The sequence below is a fragment of the Meriones unguiculatus genome, chromosome 10 (assembly GCF_030254825.1).
Source record: "Meriones unguiculatus strain TT.TT164.6M chromosome 10, Bangor_MerUng_6.1, whole genome shotgun sequence".
NCBI lineage: Eukaryota > Metazoa > Chordata > Mammalia > Rodentia > Muridae > Meriones > Meriones unguiculatus.
Genome location: NC_083358.1, coordinates 51,372,134 through 51,392,907, shown reverse-complemented (window position 1 = coordinate 51,392,907; position 20,774 = coordinate 51,372,134).

Below are 20,774 nucleotides of genomic sequence, written 5' to 3'. Positions count from 1 at the left end.
AGGGAGATTGGCCTGAAATTCTTTTTCTTTGTTGAGTCTTTGTGAGGTTTAGGTACCAAGGTGACTGTGACTTCATAGAATGAGTTTGGTAATGTTCCTTCTGTTTCTATTTTGTGGAATAGTTTGAAGAGAATTGGTGTTAGCTCTTCTTTGAAGGTCTGGTAGAATTCTGCACTGAAGACATCTGGTCCTGGGCTTTTCTTGGATGGGAGACTTTTGATGACCGCTTCTATTTCTTTGGGGGATATAGGACTATTTAGTTGATTTACCTGGTCCTGATTCAGCTTTGGTAAGTCAAATTGATCAAGAAAATTGTCCATTTCATTTAGATTTTCAAATTTTGTGGCATATAGACTTTTGAAGTAAGTCCTAATGATTGTTTGGATTTCCTCAGTGTCTGTAGTTATGTCCCCCTTTTCATTTCTGATTTTGTTGATTTGGGTGGTGTCTCTCTGCCTTTTAGTTAGCTTGGCTAAGGGTTTGTCTATCTTGTTGATTTTCTCAAAGAACCAGCTCTTGGTTTCATTGATTCTTTGAATTGTTTTATTTGTTTCCAATTGATTGATTTCAGCCCTGAGTTTGATTATTTCCAACCATCTACTCCTTCCTAGTGTGTCTGCTTTTTCTTTTTCTAGGGTTTTTAAGTGAGCCATTAAGTTGCTTGAATGAGTTGTCTTGAATTTCTTCTTGAAGATACTTAGTGCTTTGAACTTTCCTCTTAGCACTGCTTTCATTGTGTCCCACAAGTTTGGGTATGTTGTGTCTTCATTTTCATTGATTTCTAGAAAGACTTTAATTTCTTTCTTTATTTCTTCTCTGACCCAGCTGTCATTTAGTAACATAATATTAAAAATAACTATTTAATGAGGAGCTAGGAAGCTTCTATTTACTACTTTAATGAGCTGCATAGGTGGGTACATCTTAGTAGAATATGAAAATGATGGGATTTTGACTACAAAGACCAAGATTACAGAGAGGATCTTTACTCAGTAGCTTTGTAATTGTAGGACAATTTCTGTCAGGAGCCGTCGTGTGATACTTAAATTAGCAGAGACAATAAAAACTACCCTTGAGTATTTCTGAAGTCAGCCAAATATTCCCACAGTAGTCTGCTTGAAATTTAATACTTTAACAAAGTTAAGATGAGATCCAGATACCTTCTCTTGACCTTATCTCTGTAACGTGGCCTCCAGCACACCCCTGTGATTACCATGGTCTCCTGCCCTGTCAGGTCTCTCTGTGTGTAATTAGTTCTCTAGACTGTGCTCTGCCTCTGTCCTATCTGTATCATTTCACTCAGGCCTCTGGCTCAGCATTACCATCCTTCAGAGTCTTTGATACAGAGCTTATGTAAATGATGCCCACTTCTTCATGGTTCTTCTTTCATCGTTCTATAATACTCACTGACAATTCAAATTATACAGTATTTTTTTCTTCATCGTCTGACTTCTTGTCAGATTTTGTCCGCAGTCTTGGTCCGGCCATCTCCGCACTCAGAACAAAGTCTGAGACATAATTTATGTTTAATATATGTTTCTTTGGGTAATTTATAAGACAGAAGATTAGAGAACACAGTAGCATCTCTCCTCTCTCTCCAGGAAGCAATCTTCAGAGTGTTCTATGTGAAAACTTTAATTAAACATTGTAATAAACCTGCAGTTATTTTCCAGGTATTGATCCCAGAACCTTGTGTGTGTTAGGCGATACTCTACCACTGAGCTACAGCCTAATCCTTCTATTGTGGAGGCTGAGCTGCAGGAATCCAGAGCACTGCTCACAGTCACTACCCAAACCTCTTGCATCCAGGCATCTTTATGTTAATTGGTGTTTGACTTCATGGCTATATACTGAAACAAACACTGTATAAAAGCACATTCATACAGCTCAATTTTACAGTCAGAGTAAATGAACATGTCCATTCACTCAGAGCATCTGCAAAGCCAGTGTTTCAAACAACCAAGCACAATTAGCAAAGGTAGGTAACATTTTTTTTCTCCTCTGTAGGAGAGGCAAGACTCACCTCTGGGTGACCAGCTATCGCAGCAATGTGCAGGGCTGTGAGGCCTCCATATCCCGCTTGCTGAACATCTGCTCCACTGTGCAACAGGGAGGTGATCAGTTCCCGGCTATCCTGTAATGAAATGAGGCTGAATGTTTTCCCTGTAAAGGCGGGCGGGGAAGCTGGGCACAGGGTGCTGTTGACTCCCTGGTTGTATGAGGCTTAGGTATTCAACAACAGCCTAAGTGTGACTGCTGGAAAAAGCTTGTATCAGTTAGCAGAGGCTCAGACGGCTGAGATGTAGGACTAAATGGCAGAATGGAGGAGTGACCATCAGCCCTTGCCACATAACTATGAGATATGGGAAGAGGGCTTGTCTGCAACAAAGTTCTACCAATAAAGTTAATCTTACTAGGGACTGGGTGTGGTGTCACACACCTTTAAACCCAGCACCTGGGAAGCAGAGGCAAGTGGCTCTGTGAGTTTGAGAACAACGTGGTTTACAAAGCAAGTCCAGGACAGCCAGAGCTGTTACACAGAGAAACTCTGTCTCAAAAAAAAAAAAAAAAAAAAAAAAACAAGCAAAAACCAAAATCCAACCAACCAACCAAAAAATGAAAATAAAAAATAAAACCAAGAAGGTCATGCCAGAAAATATGACTTCTCAGCAATAAGATCAACCTCCCAAGAGGTCAGGAGCTTACAGGAAGAGTGTAAACATTTTTTCTTTTCTTTTTTTAAGAATTAAGATAACATATTTCTTCTAAGATGAAAATATAATCAACATAGGTTAAACCACAACTCACTGGACTTTCATGGCAATTATACAATTGCTTCTTCCTAATGCAATGGCATTATGGGATATGTACAGGGTAAATCAGTATTGTCTTAACTTGGTTCAGAACATCTAAGGTTGATGTAATAGTTCATGTATTTACAAGCCCCAAATGTTGGTAGAAACAAAGTTCTTTGTGCTTAACCCTCTGTTGAAGTAAGAACTGAGACTTGGCATGCTGGTGTGTACCTATAATGCCAGTGGTTAGGAAGCTAAGGCACAATAAATAAAGGAGTCATAGATAGATAGATAGACAGACAGATAGATAGTTAGAAAGATAGATAGATAGATACATACATACATACATACATACATATATATATACATATATTCATACATGTGTACATACATACATAACAGGACCTACAGTACTTGGCACATGGATATATAGTGTGTCAGGAAAGAGGAATCTTTATGAGATGGCTCATTTATCATTAACTAATACAATTTCAAAGCTAAATAATACAAATAAAACTCCACTGCTAAAACTGAGTTAATTTTTTAACATCATCATATACATACATATGAAGGTTTAGGAAAGGTTACTTCAAAGTTTAAAATTTATACAAAGATCTTCAAATTTATGCTGCAAATCTTTGCCTCCCCCCAGCTTCTCTACCAAGAAAGAAGAATACCATGTAGATTGCAATCAAGTCTTCTAGTTTGCTTTTCTGTTGTCCAGATCAAAGTAACTGGGACGGTTTGTTTCATCTGACTTTTCCAGGTACAACCCATCTTTAAAGGAACCTACACAGGAACTCATCACAGGAACCGGGAAGCAGGAAACGTGGAGGAATGCTGCTTGGTGGCTCAGTGACCTTTCCATTACACCCCAGGACCAACTGCCCAACAGTGGACGTAGGCCTTCTCACATGAATCATCAAACAACACAGTTTCTCACAGACATGGCCGATCTGAAGGAAACAATTCTTTAGTGGAGGTTCCCTCTTCCCAAACAACTCTAAATTGTGTGGACAATAAAACAAAACAAAACAAAATTGGAACACAATGGCTCTTTGTGCTTTACCTAAAAACAAGCAAACAACAGCAACAACAAAAAACCAACAATCCAACCAACCCCCTCTTTCTCCATTCAGAAAACACCATACCATCCTTTGATCAAGGGTAAGCTAACTTGCCTTCATTTTCTGATCTGCTGAGATATATTAAGTACTGACGAGGGCCAGTGAGCACTCAGCCAGTGGTAGGTCTGCCCTTTGCTCCCCAGGAGGCAACACAGATCTGATCAGGTCTGCATTGTGATTTCCTGACCTTGCTTCTGCCTTTGACCTCAGAAGGTGTCCCTTTAAGCATTTTTACAGCAGATTTTCATCTGCAGACTCTGCTTCTCTATATCCTATGGGCATTGCATAGCAGGAAGCGAGCCTCATTCATTAAGTTTAGAGTGAACTAGGGCTTGGATTTGAACTTAGGTCTGTGAACAATATGCTTTTCTTGTTTGTTTGTTTGTTTGTTTTGACTTATTTAAATTTACTTTTATTGGAACCATATCTAATTCCATAGTATTAAAATTGTTAAAACCATAACTGTCTGCATTTTATTTTTACATTAATTACATTTTATTCACTTTGAATCTCAGCTGTAGCCCCCTCTCTCATTCCCTCCCAGTTTCACCCTCATCTCCTCCATGTCCCTAAGTCCATTGATAGGGAGGTTGTCCTCCCCCTTCCATGTGACCCAAGTTTATCAGGTCTCATCAGGACTGGCTGCAATGTCCTCCTCTGTGGCCTGGCAAGGCTGCTCTTCTCTCGGGGGGAGGGAGGGTTAAAGAGCCATCCAATAGGTTGATGTCAGAGACGGTCCCTGCTCCCCTTATTAGGGAACCCACTTGGATACTGAGCTGCCATGGGCTACATCTGAGCAGGGCTTCTAGGTTATATTCATGAATGGTACTTGTTTGGAGAATCGGTCTCAGAAAAGACCACTGTGCCCCGATCTATTTGGTCTTTGTGGAGCTCCTGTCCTCTCCAGGTCTCACTAACTCCCCCTTCTTTCATATGACTCCCTGCATTCTGCCCAAAGTTTGGTTATGAGTCTCAGCATCTGCTTTGATATACTGCTAAGTAGAGTCTTTCAGAAGCCCTGTATGATAGGCTCCTGTCCATTTTCTTGTTTTCTCCTTCCAATTTTCTTCCATTTTTCTTTCTAAGTGAGGATTGATCATCTTACCCAGGATCCTCCTTCTTTTTTAACTTCTTTAGGTGTACAAGATTTTAGTATGTTTATCCTATCATATAGGTCTAGTATCCATTTATAAGTGAGTATATAACGTGTGTGTCTTTCTGCTTCTGGGATACCTCACTCCCCAGCTACCCCTAGACCCTGACTCCCAAGTCTTTTTTATGTTGTAATATGATGTAATGGGGATCACATAAGAACGCTGAACTGGGACTGGACAGGAAATATCCCCTCTCCTCCTGCTTCTTTATATTTCAGAAGCACCGAGTCTCAGAGTTGGTCCCCGTCATTGTTTGTGTATTATTTAACATTCATTTATTTACTCATCTGTCTTATTCCTGAACACAAGGAGGTTGTGAGTCCTAACATGGAGGACATGCAGAGTGAGCCAGAGAATCACATCAGATTGTGTAAGAGCGTATTGGAGACTCAGCTTGGGAGAGAAGATGCGCCAAGAAATTAAGCTATCTGATGTGAAAACTGAAAGAAGGTATTTTTGTGTTAGGGGTTTCACCAACTTGTGAGGATAAATGTTCAGTTAAATTGAGGGCGAACACTGTCTGAAAAGGTCATCATTACTTGGACATTTTGGATATGTATGTCCCCCCCCCAATGGGATTTTCTTCCTTCTTCTGCAAAGAATTCCTTATTACGATCTTGACAAACTTCCATTTGGAAAAATCAATCCTTAGTCAAGTCATTTATACAAATAGAAAGACAACTTGGATTAAAAAATCAATTTAAGTTAATGAATCTTTTAATCTCTCCTCTAAATCATTGGTTCTTAATTTTCATCTTGGGATTGTGTTGTGCTTTTGGTTGTCAAAACCAGTAATGAGGGCAGTGAATAGGGCCATATTTAGAAAAGATGATGGGGTGCTTTACCGTGCACACAAAGTAGACATTTAACACAGACAGATTTAGCCCAAAATGCCAGTAGATCCAAGTATGAGAAGAGCCTTTGGACACTGTGGGACATTTACTCTGGGCTCTGTATCTCAGGACTGCTGAAACAAAACCCTCAAGTCTTTAATACAATACATGTGCTGAGAAAGGAGAATGGATTAGGCTATGAGTGCAGAATCACCAAGCTTAGAATCCACTGAAGAAAACCTCAGAGGTCTCTGACAGGTCTGGTTTTGTAGAAAAGAGCCCTTCCTCCATCTCCTTCCACTCTGTAATAAATAAGTAAAAATGATTGGGGATGAGATCTTGGTAGAAATGTGTAGAATGAAATATAAATATCTCTTTCTATAGCCATTTTTAACTTATGAAATGCTAAAAAAAGGCTTTAATTAAAAACTACTACTCTTGAATCACTAAATAGGAGCCATGAAGTGATTTTCCTGTGCATTACATGTGGCACAGGCTTTAGGGCTAAGTTAGATGGTCTAATTCAGTCTTTCATCCATTTGAATTTCCACTTACCCCCCTGTAAACCATATTAAGGCTCATTGTTTCCCCTCTGAAATATGCACTTCATTTTAGGAAGATACAATATGAAAATATAAACATTGAATATGCAGAACTCTAGAGAAAGTTTCAGAGACGAAACTTCATTTTCCTTTTAGAGTTTGGCACACAGGGATTGATGTTGCAGCTGGGTGTACCAATTTAATGAATTTAAACACCAAACAACCAAGTTTCAAGAAATCAAACCTTACAAAAATGACAATTGGCTTAAAAACCTTTCCTTGAAGAAAACATACAGCACGCACTGTTAACTTTGGCATCACGAAAACATGGTAGAAGTTTGACTGACTTTGTTTGCTTTATGAGACAGAGTCTATATCCATGGCTGTACATCTGGCTGCCAGTAGGAGGAGAGAGAAGGATAAAATTATCATCTGCAATGACTCTTTTCTTTCTCTTCTATCTCTTATTCTTATTATTTTTGTAAACCAAATTTGCAATCAAGCCATATTTAAAATCAATTTGTCAAAATATTTGCATGTGGATATATTTACCAAGAACATATTTTATATGGTATCAACTGATTATTTTGCTCAGAAAAACACCTGCAAAAGAGAATAATGCTTTTATAGAACAACAGAGGAAATATTCCAAGTACAGGCTAAAACCTCTGATGTAATTCTCATCTCTTTCAACTACCACAAACCAAATGACAGACCCATTTCTTTTTATTTTCTGTGTAAAATGGATAATACACAAGTGTCTAGTAAGTGTCTTTTGAAATTGAATTGTACAATAATAGCTAATTTTATTTAGTATTTTCTATGTAATAGTTATTTTGCTAGTACTAAATATGGTTTGTCCTTTAAAAATCCCCAAATCACCTAACAAACCAGATAATTATGTTTTCAAGCCTTTCCGCTGAGGGAAGAAGTGACATCTGGAATAAAGCCTCAGAACCTGACGCATGCTCAGCAGGCACCATGTCAGTGAGCTGCACCCACAGTCCTCACGCTGCTTTGGACATGAGAAAACTAAAGGGCAGAGAGAAAGATCAGTTTTTTCGAGTATGCAGTAATAGCCAGCAAGTCTTAAAGCTGGCAGATGAGCATAACAAGTTTAGCTGGTAGCACTTTTGTTGTTGTTTCTTTTTTGTGTTTTTTTTTTTGTTTTGTTTTGTTTTCTGTTTTTTTTTTTTTTTTTTTTTTTTTTTTTTGAGACAGGGTTTCTCTGTGTAGCCTTGGCTGTCCTGGACTCACTTTGTAGACGAGGCTGGCCTCGAACTCACAGCAATCTGCCTGCCTCTGCCTCCCTGAGTGTTGGGAGTAAAGGCTGCTGGTGGCGCTCTTGAAGCTCAGCCGCATCACAGACCATCAAGGGCTGCATTCAGCAATATCCAGACACTTGGTAAGTCTTGGACTCTATCCAGTGCCTTTCTCGGTTCTATCTGGTGAAGTTCCAAAGCGAAACCCTCAGTTCTGATGTAGTTTCACAGAGAAACGTGTTAAACACACAAATAATCCAGAAATTGTGAGCGCTGCAATAAAAGATAATATAAAGTGTAAATTGGAATCCAACATTGAGTGCAATAAAACCAGGGAGCTCAAGAAGGCTTAAGACGGCTCAGTTTCTGTGGATTTAAAGTAACTAATAATGGTGAAATGAGAAAAGAACTAACACATTTCAGCAGAAAAATTGCAAGAAACAGGGAGAGATCTGAGAGTGCTTTGCCTAAGGAGGGAAGCAGTGCAATGCAGTGTTCTTCAGACGTTGGTCTGAGAATCCCTGAGTGGGATCAGAGAAACATGTACATTGCCTGTGGTGGTTAATTGTGTGTGTTAATCTGACTGCGCTCATTGCAGGCAGGTACTAAACAGCTGATGTGGACGCCTGGTAGGAAGACGGATTTTACATGGCCTTTGTGTTTAAACAGCACTGGTGACTCTGCTTGCTTTTAGATATATAAAGGACCCAGGCTGTCTCTGGATGCTGTAAAGAGAGGTTTGTATAATTTATTTCCTAAGAGCCTACCCTCCAAGGTAGAAGTTGCAGTCAGTGCACTCTTCCATAGTAGATGGAGAGAAACAGAGTGGAGATACACTAAAAATGGTAATTCGGTTTCTACTTTGCACTCAGCAATGACCACATAACCCAGCGTTCAGAAAACACCTAGGAGGCAATGTCACAGTCACTCTCAGCACAGGTGTCATTACATAAAGGAACTCTAAACCCAGACAGCATGCACTGTTTCACAGACCACCTTGGCTGTCAGTCAGCACCTTCCTGTTCCTTGCAGCTTTATTTTTTTTCTCTGCCTTTCATGTGAACAGTAATTGTCAGACACTTTCCTAAAGCTGCCTATGTTTAAGGTTAGCAGAATGAATAGCAGTTGTTACAGAGAAGATAAACTTAGCCACCATTCTCCAGCAAGCTAGCAGCAGCGACCAGGCATTTCCTGGAGATGCGGAGATCAGATATAAGGTAGGATCAGTTAAGGGAAATAAAATCTGAATCATGAGTGAGTCAGCTGTGCTTCTGGACTCAGCTGGCTGGTAGAGACCCACTGAGAAACTGTGAGACCATGTTGGCTTATAGAAGAGTCTGTGAGGAATCGTAATTGGAGTGGGAAGACTGACCACTGTGGGTGTCACCATTCCCTCACAAGCAAATGCTACACTAGGAGTGAGTCAGAAAAGCAAGAGTACAAGGGTACACTCTGCTCTTGGCTGAGGATACAATGTAACCAGCTACTTCAGCTCCTGCCGCCTTGACTACCCTGCGGTGGTAAACTATAACCTCAAATTATGAGCCAAACAAACTACCTTTTGTTGATTTTGTCAGAATGTTTGATGACAGCACTGGAAAAGAAAATACAGAGTGTGAAAACGTGGCCCTCTGTCCCCACAATAGAAACTCTTAAGACATCTGGAGAGTGTGGGGTGCCCTTTGCCAAGCCAACAGCAGACCCGCATACAAGGCTGCAATAAAACTGCGTCACAGACTCTGAAACTGAGAAAGAGCAAACGTTCAATACAGCGATGAGGAACTGGAGCTGGGGTAAACTGCGACAGGTTATAATCACTATCTTATGAATAACTGCACATCTGACACTAGTCTTCATTTTTTCCTTTGCAAAACAAACACTAGCATTCTTATCTTCTGAAATTCTTTAGTGGCTAAGAAAATAAAGCATATGCAACATCTGAACTTACTCAGGGTGGTGAGAGAAAGCTGCTGAGACTAAAGTGTCATGTTATTTACCTGTTATATACAGGTACATTTATGACAGTTTGAGGGTCACTTCTCTCAGCAGATATTCAGTGTGCTCATTTCATTGTTTCCCAGTTCTGTGTGGACGAGTGGAAATCAGGACCCACACTCTCTTTGATTCTAACAAAGTATGTTTAAGAATGAAAATAGCTAACCTTGTAAACCGCCAAGTGCAGAGCTGGAAACTCGTTCCTTGTCAGTCTGGATGGACGGAGCCCTTTTAACATAAGGGCACGGATTTGCAACTTGTTGCCTAGAGAGAAATATGAAGGCTGATTTATTGCAGGGCAGTCTAAAGGACTTCACCACTGCCCTCTGACTTAAGGATAAATGCCATTCTAGCTCATGAAAATGTCAGCCCTCTGTTGAAGCCCAATCTTAAGCATTTTTATTCACTGGCAGTATTACTTCACACGCACTCTTCCCACGCTTATGCAACTTTGCATGGATACCGTATATGGCAATAGATTTGGCCTATGGGCTTTGTTTAATTCTTTCAACATCATAAGGCTTTGAATTTTAGGCTCTAACCGGCCTCTGACTGATGTGCATAATCTCAGCATGTGGGATATTGAGCTAGGAAGACTGCTACAAATTTGTGACTATCCTAGACTACACAGTAGATCTTGCCTCAAAGATTCCAACAAAATAAAACAAAAGCGCATGCAGTCCAAGTGAACTCATCTCAGTAAACCACTCGTAGGAAGCTGAGGTGACAATGACACAAGATTCTGCAGAGGTCTTGAAGAGGTAGGAGGCTGGTCAGTCAGCTCTCAATAGGAAGGAGGCGATATGAAGCCAAGTCTGTTCTGGGGATTTGTAGAAGCCTAGGCAGCTTTGATCCATCAGTAATACACCCATTTCTACATCCAAAAAGCTTTGCCTAGCTGGATTAGTAAATAAACAACTTTCCATTTGACTTTTCTGACTTTACTGAGCAGTACTGCGTGCTGAGACCTGCTGTACTTGGCTGTGATCTCTCTGAAATCAAAGGAAGAACAGGCTGAACGAGCCTCATGTTGATCACTTCCAGCAATCTCCCTTGTCAGATTCCATGTTTAACCTTCTTTCCTCTTCATATACCCTTGTTTCTTATAGTAAATCGACTGCCTGATGGTATCAGGGAATGATTTAAGGGCTCCTCAATGAAACCCAATTCCTGACTGGCTACCCCGCATTAAAAATCACTTGTTGATTTCCAAGCTGAGTTACTCTGTTTAGGAAAGAACATAAATAGAAACTCAGAGGTATGGAGCAAGGATCTGCATGGGCCACCACTCCATGCCAAGAGAAAGAGAGACAGTCTGATGGGGTCCTCCTGCTGTCTGCCCACTCCCTCACAGGGGCACAGACCTGGCTGGAGCAGAGCAGGTCCCAGGCACTTACCCCGCACATACAGCACAGGTGAAGCAACAACAGCCCACCCTCTGAGCAGTAATTCAGACCGACTGCCACAAAGGCGTCATCAGAGTTGAAAAAGCATGTGACAGGTGGTCACACCTTCATTGTGCACTATACCGCCTTCTGTTTGAGAAGTAAATGTTGGTCTATAAATTATGAATTGTATTTTGCCATATATCTTTGCTCCTGGAAGAATTTCGAATCCTACATATGAAGAAGTAAAATTTTGTGAAAACCATATTCATAGTTTAAGGACTCAAGTTAAGGTAAAGATTCAAATATACACTCTGTGTTCCAGTATATTAATATAATTATATAAACATATAATCTCATTTTGCCAAACCCCCTATAAAGAAAATATAGACATCTAGAAATACAATTATTTATTTCACATTCAAACATTCATAGACAAATAAGGATATTCACAAAATATAAAAAGGGAGGGAAGAAGTAAGGGAGGAAAGGAGGGAGGTTGTGCTGTATTTGATAAGAGGGTGGGAAAGGAATATAACCCAGAAGTATGACAATTTCTGCCTGAGGCCAGGTTTCCTTGTACTCTGACTGGGTCAGTTTCCTCAGATCACGGAGGCCCGAGGCCTGGAGATGCTGTGATATGGTAGCTGGTGAGGAGACCAACATGGCACTAATGAATTTCTTGCTTTTGTCCTATCAAAGACTTTGCCCTCAGGAGGGCCTTGGGAGCCACAGGCAGCCTTTCAACAGGAAGTTAGAGCTAAAATTCTTGACCTCTTCGGGTCCTTAGCACTCCCAGGACATTATTCAGTGGAAAATGAGATCATGTCCTTGGCCTGTGGGTCAGATTCACGGGGCTAGGGCTATTTTAATCTCAGCAGCTCTAGAGGGCAGCCTGGTCTCCGGTGGGGGAGCAGGTCTTTCCCATCACCTTTAAAGCACTTACACTTGAAAGGCTCGATAAACTCAGGCCATTTGCATCAAGGCTTCCAGTTAAGAACTTCAAAGGCTATTGGAATTTTGAAAAAGAAAAAGTTCTATTCTCCAGGGTGCTGCTAAAAAGAGCAGCCCTGTAAATCCAGGGACCTTGAGAGGGCCCAAGAAAGGCTTTAATTAGCAACCCTAAGCCCTATGGTCTATTTCCATAGACATGGGGATCTTCTTTCCCCTGAACACATCAGGCTCAGCTGCCCACACCAGAAACACATTCAGACCTTCTGAGCTTGCCCTTGCTCGGAGGGGGTAACAGATGATTTGTTCTGAGCCAGGTTGAGTGGCCACAGCCAGGGAATGAACGTTCAGCTCACTCTACATTCCATATTCCAAGGCTGAAGTCACTTGGGTACTTTTACAATCTCAGAACAAAACAAAAGTCACAGAGCATTCATTAAAATATTTTAGGTTTACTTTTTGTGTTCTGTGTTTCTGTGTGTGGGTATGAGCACATGATCTCTCTCTCATCCCCTGTACTCTGCTTGCAGGTGGCCAGAGGCGACTGAAGCCTCCTCATAAGAGCAGTGTGCACTGTTAAACACTACGCAGTGGAAGTGATCTCATTTACCAACCATGGTGGGTATGGCAGGAGACAGGAAAAGGGAGAGTCCCGCCACAGGTTCCAGCTACATCTGATGATATTCTTAGCTCCTGGATTGGTGAAAGCTGCCGGCCTGTTGAGTTAATGAATCTTGAAGGTTTTACTTGGTAATCAAGGACATTATGTCAAACAGAGAAGCTGGGCTCTAAGTGGCTAGTAAGGGAACTACTTATAGCCCAAGATATCCTGGTTCTGGATCTGTAACATTCTATCACCCCACAACCAGAGAAGTCCTAATCAGTCAAACGTCATTGCAGAAGCCTTCAGGCAGGTATGCCTTTTTTATTTTCTGTACACTTCAGCTCTCAGTAACTGTGATGTGCCCAGTGCCCTCCCTTGTAGGGTTCCACTACACCATGAAAATGAGTTTTTCTACTTTGAAAAAAAAAAAAAAAACCAACAACTCGCAAGTTTTCCTATTATATTCTTTCAAAAGTTTAAAGTACAAATTACTTCTCTATTTTATGTGTGTATGTGGGTGCTTGTGGGTGGCAGCACGTGTATGGAAGTATAGGCGCAGAGATGCAACTGTTATCTTCAAGAGGGTAAGAGATTATTGGAGCCAAGTCTGAATGAACATGTCCTGGCAACAACAATTTAGATTACTCCAAATTTTGTGCTACAACATGGTAGCAATTTGCTAAAGTTTTTATACTAAGAAAAGAAAAATCATAACTCAAGGCACTTCTGAAATAAATTGGCAAAAAGATTAAGTGGGCAAAATAAAGCAGTAGGGGTTCACAGGATTAGGAGTGTGGGTCACAGCAGTAAGGGTGTGGGTCACAGGATCAGGTGTGGGTCACAGCATCAGGTGTGGGTCACAGGATCAGGTGTGGGTCACAGCATCAGGTGTGGGTCACAGGATCAGATATGGGTCACAGGATCAGGTGTGGGTCACTGCAAAAAGGGTGTGGGTCACAGGATCAGGGGTGGGTCACAGGATCAGGTGTGGGTCACAGCATCAGGTGTGGGTCACAGGATCCGGTGTGGGTCACAGGATCAGGTGTGGGTCACTGCAAAAAGGGTGTGGGTCACAGGATCAGGGGTGGGTCACAGGATCAGGTGTGGGTCACAGGATCAGGGGTGGGTCACAGGATCAGGGGTGTGGGTCACAGGATCAGGTGTGGGTCACAGCAGTAAGGGTGTGGGTCACAGGATCAGGGGTGTGGGTCACAGGATCAGGTGTGGGTCACAGGATTAGGGGTGTGGGTCACAGGATCAGGGGTGTGGGTCACAGCAGTAGGGGTGTGGATCACATCATGTGGGTTGCTTGAGTTATTCTGTGGTTGGACACTAGACATCTCTTCTTATGTCCCAGAAAGTTTATATTGATCACAGAAATCTGGGGTCACATAGAGAAGAAGGCAGTAAATAGCTATTAGGGGACTAAAGGTGCTTCAAGACAGTTTTCTGCGGATTTACTCTATTCTAATTTATCCACATCACTAAGGATCTTGTCAGCAGAAGTTTCAGTGAGTGCTGCAGTGCTTTTTGTGAACTTTGTTCACAGAGTCAACACAAGGCCACAAGTCCCAGCTTCTAGCTCTTGACTCCCATGGATGGAACCAGAGTGTCAGGCTAGTTGGCAAGCACCACCAATATCCTCTGGCCCTCTTGCCAGATACATTACTGTATAACTTTGACAATATAAAATGAAAGTTAACTTTTACCAGGCACTCCAAACTGCCTCTTCTCTTAGCATTCCTACTTATGGTCAGTTTATGTGCTTAGGTCAGAAGAAATTCTGTTCTCCCTTGCTGAGCGTGGAGTTCAGGTCAGTTGCGTAGTTCTGTCTATTAACAGAGCTGCTCAGCACCACATTTCATGCCCTATGATGCCATTTCCTGGATAAATTAAACTCAAGAAAGAAATGTCCACTCTGCCCAGAGCTTCAGGAATGCTTTCCACTAGGGTCTTCCTTGTCAAGTCAATTGCCTTTTCAAAAATGGAAACATTCTCTGCCTATGTTTTGAGGACAGAAAATCTAGTCTCCCTTGCTTGCTAGCAAAAGAAGGACATGTGCAATTCAATGTCATGAGCAGAGTGTGACCCAAAGTCCCCAGAAAAAAAGCCACAGATTCCTTAGTTGCTGCAAGCCCCAGTGATTAGTACAACTTAGTCACTGGGAGAGCTGGAACTTCATTATCTCAGGCTGTCTTCATCCCCCTAAGCGGCCCCTCACTGCTTCCCTCCCTATCTGACCTAATACCTTTCAAGTGAAGCGTTAATACAATGAGAGCAGCCAAAGGCAGAATGATAATGTTACATCGTTTCTGAAATCCCTACGAGTGCCTCTTGCTACTTTTAAACACTTCTATTTCACTTGCATTGTGTCCTGGTTGGATACTTTTGTTAACTTGACACAACCAGAATTATCTGGGAAGAGGAATGTCTACCGAGAAATGACTTCCTTAAATTGTCCGTGGGCAAGTCCATAGGGTGTTTTGATTCCGGATGGATGTAGGAAGGCCTAACCCAGTGTGGGCGGTACTGCTCATGGTCCTGGTTAGTATAAGAAAGCAAGCTGAGCAAGCCAGGATGAGTAAGCTAGTACACAGCATCCCTCTGAGGGCTCTGCTGCCAGGTCCTTGCCTTGAGTTCCTACCTTGGTCTTGATCTGCCACAAACAACATTTAAGACAAATAAACTCTTTCCTCTCCAAATTGCTTTTGGTCAGTGTTTACTAGAGCAAATATAAACACTCTCTAAGACACCATGTTTCAGTATATTTTTAAGTCATGAGAAATTGTAGCACTGTGCCAGTGTTATTGACAAGACTAACTTATATCCAGCTTAAACTTTAATATGAATATGAAGTGTTGCAAGGCCACTTCAGGTAAATTCTATGTTTCAAATGCCATTGACTTATGAAACAAACTTTACTTTCTCAGTTTTAGTCTATTTTGGCATAAAATAGGCATACATGAGCTGATAATGATGCTATTGAATTTTGAAAGTGATCAGGCACAAAACGTTCAAAGTAATGTTTTGTTCGGTGAGAAGCACAATGCCTGTGAGGAATTACAAGGGGAGATAATGAAGGCAGTATGAAGAGAGGCATCTTTTATTCACTCTCCTGAAAACTCCCCCTGGGCCCAGCTGCACTCCTCTTGAGGTAGCTTCCACAACCACAGCCAACTGTGCAATTCATCTGTTACTTAAGTAGCCCCTAAACACTGCAAGATGACCCTAGTGAGGAGGAGTGAAACAAATCTCTTACGGTTTTAAGAAGCCTTGGGGAGCCATGTGGTCCTCCAAATAGATTCAAAGTATTGTCTAAACTGGTAGGGTTTGTGCCAATAATCAACAAAACAGAAACAAAAGCAAACACTGCCAACAACAGAGAGACTGGGAATCAAATTCATGTTCCTCAGGTTTGTACCTCAAGTTCTTTGCTTATTGACTGAGGAACCCTCTCTCTCTCTCTACCTCGTTTTCTGCCGTAACTTGTTGTCTTCCCTACTCCCACTTGTTCCCCTTCATCTTTTTCTCCTTTCAGACAATGCCACCTCTAACATCGTTTCCCTATCCTTCTCCTCAAAAGCAAAACTAAGTAATAAATTTAAAACTAACCTAAATCAATTCTTAGCAAAAATCATACCGTTGACAGCTGTTAGTAAAAGTACTACAATGCCTAATCCATTTAAAACCTCACAGAACCTTACACAACTATTATTAGCTGAAATAGCTGTTTAGCAACTTTCCACTGCTGTACTCAGTTCATGAACCCCAAAAGACCAGGAATAGACTCAGCTGTAAATACATGAATTTGAATTGCATACACGTTTAAACACAGAACACAAACTTACTGTGGAAACAGGAGAGGAATGCTGCCTCCTTGGTTTAGGGGAGCATGATTTTTATGGGGCAAAACAGCAAGCAGGGACTTACATGTTTTGGTGTTACATGCTTGCATAGGGGAGATTGACTTTTGAAATGATTGGTCCACCTTAGGCGCCAAGACTACAAACAGTTCTGGACTGGTCATATGGGTCGGTTTCCTAGCAACTGTATAATTAATGGGCAGGAAAGAGTGCAGTAAAGCTAGTTCTTCCCCTCAGGGCACTAGAGCCAGTTCTTCCCTTTAGGTGGGTGGACATATCTCCACAAGGCTGGCCCTAGTTCAGACTTGTGCTTCAAACTTCAAAACAATACCCACTGATTCTTAATTCTTCCATCTCTCACCACCACCTGCTCTCTATCAGCAATTTTTTAGGTTTCCTAAGAACCTAAATTCATTTCAACCTTCTCTGAAAAAGCCAATGAACCCTTCTGGACCAGATAATATGAGAAGCAGAGTACAGGAACACCAAGGACTGGAATTCAGATTCCATAAACAGAGCAGGGAGAGTAAAAATAATTGTTATTGTAAGTATTGGGTTTTGACATAGAAGCTATTCAGTGAACATGTTTGTGCATTTTCACTGGATACTTGCTGCAAAAGATCTGATTGTCGATTTCTGTTTATACTGCTCTGTGGGACTCTCCAAATAATTGTATGACATAAGCAGCTGGCCATGTGAAACACAGAAGGAAGAGCGTTTCTTAGTCAGGGTTTTATTGCTGTGAGGAAAAACTATGACCGTCACAACTCTTACAAAGGCGTTCATTTAAGTGGGAATTCCTTACAGCTCAGAAGCTTAGCCCATTTGTCATCATAGTAAGAAGCATGGTGCTATGAAGGTGGCTATGGTTCTAGAGAGGTAGCTGTGAGCTTTACATCTGGATCTTCAAGTGGCAGGAAGAGAGAGTAACACTGGGCTTGACTTAAGCATCTGATAGCTCAAAGCTCACACCCAGGGCATAGTTCCTCCAACAAGGCCATACCTACTCAATAAGGCCACACCTTCTAAAAGTGTCACTCCCTATGAGCTATTAGGAGCATCTACTTAGACTCAAACCACCACATTCTACTCCCTGGTGCCCATAGGTTTGTATCCAGATAACAATACAAAATTTCATTTGGTCAAACTTTAAAAGTCCACATAGTCTATCACAGTCTTCATACTGATTTAAGGTCCAAAGTTCAAAGTCTCTTCTGAGACTCATGGCAGTCTTGTATCTCTAAACCCCTGTAAACTCAAAATGAAAAAGCAGATCATATAAGTCTCAGTATCTGCTTTGATAGTCTGCAGGGCAGAGCCTTTCAGGGGCACTCCATGGCAGGTTTCTAGCTTATTTCCTATTTTCTTCTTCTTCTTCTGATGTCCTTCCTCTTTGCCTCTCGGGTTGGGGATTGAGCAGTGTGCATGGAATCTCATGTAAGAAGTGGGAAATAGCAAGATCTGGAGAGGACAGGAACTCCACAAGGAGAGCAACAAAACCAGAAAATTGAACACAGGGGTCTTCCCAGAGACTCATACGCCAACCAAGTACCATGCATGGAGATAACCTAGAACCCCTGCACAGATGTAGCCCATGGCAGTTTAGTGTCCAAGTGGGTTACATAGTAATGGGAAGAGGGACTGCCTCTGACATAATCTGATTGACCTGCTCTTTGATCACCTCCCCCTGAGGGGGGAGCAGCCTTACCAGGCCACAGAAGATGACAGTGCAGCCACTCCTGATGAGATCTGATAGACTATCATCAGAAGGAAGGAGAGGAGGACCTCCCTTATCAGTGGACTTGGGTAGGGGCACGCATGAAGAAGGGAGTGGGAGGGTGGGATCAGCAGGGGAGGAGGGAGGAGCTTATGGGGGGATACAAAGTGAATAAAGTGTAATTACTAAAAAAAAAAAAAAAAGAAAAGAAAAAGAAAAAGCAGATCACATACTTCCAGCATACAATGGCACAGGATATGCATTACCATTCCAAAGGAAGGAAAGGGAAAATAGTGAGGAAATACCAGGCTAATGCAAGACTGAAAACCAGATGGGTAAACTCCAAAGTCTGTGTCTCCATGTCTGATGTCAGAGTACTGTTAATATCTCCAACTCCTTTCAGATTTGTTGACTGCAACATGCTTCTTTCTCTTGGGCTGGTTTCATTCCCTGTTAGCAGCTTTCCTTGGCAACTATCCCATCATTACGGCTTCTCCAGTATTTTGGGGTCCCCAAGGAAATTCAGGCTTCACTTTCATAGCTTCACACAATGGCCTCCATGTAGGGACACCAATGACACACGCTTGTCCTCAGCAGCTTTCCTTAGGAACGAAAAGAGGTCTCATAACATTTTTTCTTGTAACCTTGACTGGAAAAGCAGAGCCACATGGTTGAAGCTGCCAAGCTCTGCTGCTTGCTGGGGCTGGAACATAGCCTCCTTGTTCAAATACATTTTCACCAGCTTTTTGTTTTCAGTGATTTATTTCACTGCCTAAGCTTGGCTGTCCTGGAATTCATTCTATAGGTCAGGCTGGCCTCAAATTCAGAGATAGATCCACCAGCCCCTGCCTTCTGAGTGCTGGGATTAGGGGTATATACCGTAATGCCTGGCCCTAATTTTTTTTTAAATTTATTTTTGCTTTTCTTTAATTCTTTTTCACAAGTTGGAAGCTGAACTGGGTAGGGTCTTGCTCAGGAGTAACCATTCCCTTTATTCCACTTATCATCAGGCTTTCCTTTAATCTGCTTACACTTCCTGAGCCCCATTTCTCCTCAATATGTACATTTTATTTTATTTTTCTTGCTTGGCTTGTGCCTTTTCATTGTAGATCTGTATAGTCATGGCCACTAATAACCAAGCAACACAGTCAATACAAGGCTATCTGCAAATCTCCCCTGCCAAAACTGTTAATCTATAATTCTTTAATTTAGCCTTAGGCATATATTTTGGACACGGGCAGAATGCAGCCACATTCTTCACCAAAATACTATAAGAATGATCTCTAGGCCACGTGTTAATATTCTTCTCCTCTGAAACTTCTTGAGCCACCATTCCAAATACCCTCAACACCACAGTCTTCTATGTCCCTACTAGTATAGCCCATTAATCCCCACTTAAACTGTTCAATTGTTTTTCTAGTTGAAAGTTTTAAAGTGTTCCATATCCCTGCAGGCAAAAATATGGTCAGTTCTATCACAGCAATACCCCTGGAGCAAACCTCTGTCTTAGTTAGGGTTTTTATTGCTGTGAAGAGACACTACAATCATGACATCTCTTATAAAGGAAAGATGGAGATTGCTTACAATTCAGAGGTTTAGTCCGTTATCATCATGGGAGGAAGCATGGCAGCATGCAGGCAGACACAGTGCTGGAAAAGTAGCTCAGAGTTCTATATCTGGATCATTAGGCAGCACGAAGAAAGAGGGATTCTGGGCCTGGTTTGAGTATTTGAAATCTCAAAGCCCATCCCCAGCTTCACACTTCCTCGAACAAGGCCACCTACTACAATAAGGCCACACCCCTTAAAAGTAGCATTCCCTGAGCCTAAGGGGCAATGTCCATTCAGACCACCACAGATGCTTACATTCTCTCCTCTGTTCATGCACTTTCTGTACTTTTGAGAAGATGAATTAATTTTTAAAAATGTATCACTTTGTTCAATGTTTTGTACATCAACATATTATATCAGCCAACGTCTCAAATATTTCATTTTAATAATTTCCCACTTGTGGTTATGTCAGATGTCCTCTGAGAAGATGAGGTCATGGATAAGAAGTTTAATTGGATCACGCAACTGAACACTTTTATGGCTAAAAGTGAAAGGCTAAGAAAAGAGTTCATTGTGCTTCCAGGAAGAAACTAACCTTTAGGCACAGAACTACCCTTTTTAATAATTAAGGAAATAATTTACTACTAGAAAAATATTCATGAGAATGACTTAATCTTAATTGGGAATTTCATCCAAGTCCCGGCAAGCACTATGAACTCATTAGAATTGGTGAGGGGCATGGCAGGTGATAAAAAATGCAAGAAAAAATTAGAGCATAAATTGAGCTCCAGGCATTAGAACAGGCAACCAACGCCCAGTTGTCAGGGAATGTGATACACAGAGCTCCTGCAGAAGAGATGACAAGAGGCAAAACAGGTGTTTTCCTGAGGAATGGTTGCTTCAAGATCTTGAATATTTTAATTCCATTTATGAAAACAGAAACATTTGAGTAGAAGCTAATGGTAAATGCGAACTCTGGCTGAAATTTAGCATGTTACT